Source organism: Quercus suber, unplaced genomic scaffold, assembly GCF_002906115.3.
Source record: "Quercus suber isolate HL8 unplaced genomic scaffold, Cork oak 2.0 scaffold_871, whole genome shotgun sequence".
Taxonomy (NCBI): domain Eukaryota; kingdom Viridiplantae; phylum Streptophyta; class Magnoliopsida; order Fagales; family Fagaceae; genus Quercus; species Quercus suber.
In genome coordinates, this window is record NW_027070301.1 from 170551 (window position 1) to 171764 (window position 1214).

General features: G+C 35.4%; 1 long non-coding RNA gene across 1 annotated transcript; it reads right to left on the reverse strand.

Moving 5' to 3' along the window:
• Positions 1-524: 524 nt before the first annotated feature.
• On the reverse strand, positions 525-1214 carry LOC136065175 (uncharacterized). Its single transcript, XR_010626808.1, has 2 exons — positions 1131-1214; positions 525-834 (listed from the first exon to the last, which is right to left on the reverse strand). It is a non-coding gene; the product is annotated as an uncharacterized LOC136065175 (long non-coding RNA).

Sequence of the window (1214 nt, forward strand, 5' to 3'; positions counted from 1 at the left end):
ATTCCATCTGGTGACCTGATTTAGGATCAAACGATCTTTGCAATAATGCAGTCACTATGCATTACCATCATTAAGAACTATTGAATGATGAGTTTAGGAGAATATTTTGTTGTACTAACTTGTCGTAAGCCACTAACAAACCCTTGCGCATTTGTAACTTTGATGCAGCTTTGCTTTCCACCTTGTTTGCATTTCCTTCTTTCTCATATGCAGTGCTGGCGTGGATGAGTCATTGAACATAACTGATTCTTGACTGAAAAGACCAATCTATCAACTCATCCACTTCAATTTAACCTTTCAATTTTCAATTCCATCTGGTGACCTGATTTAGGATCAAACGATCTTTGCAATAATGCAGTCACTATGCATTACCCATTTCCAATTTTTCCAACAATTATGACCTTCTGAAAGGAAAGAGTGACAACATTACAATTATGACTTGATTAATATGTTTTTTTTTTTCCCAGTTATCACTTGATCAATTAAACTGGTTGAGACACATGTGAAAATGGCTCGATATGTGATTAAAGAGAGTATGTTATGACTATACTTTGAACATTACTTTTTCAAACATCTATCGTCTATGAAAGACATCAATCATATTGGCATTCTTGATCATGCTCAAATGATAAGCAATCAGAACAATAGTTTGCGTACATTCATGTCCAATGCCTCTTGTGGCATTCTCTCAAAGCTAGCATCAAATGCACTTTTAGCTGCATTTAAAAGTTAAAATCCATCGGTGTTTAGAAATTGCTCTTGCCATGGAAGCTGTTTGCTTCTGTCCACAAGAAAAATAAGTCCAGAGCCTCACCACCCATGGAGTCCACTCAGCTGCAAATTCAAATTTCCAAAATATATTAACAACTTAGATGATTATCAAGATGAAAGGATCATCTAAAGTATAGTCATGGACCAGAAGTTAGAACCTCAAGCAATGTATCAGTAAAAGACTAGCATAAGCAAGTTCAGTTGCAACTCTTATTTCTTTAGTTCTTGCACCACCTTTCCATATGCAATATTATATTTGATGGTGGATGAAAAGAACAAGGGTTCTTGGCTGACAAGACCAAATTTTCCCTAGTCCATTTAATCTGAAAATTAATATTATTCATAAGAACTTTTCCCACCTGAAGATCATTGTATCACTTTGAAGAACTGATAACTGCTAACTTCCTGCACTTTTCTTTGTCCAACCAAAGCTCAAGTTTTGC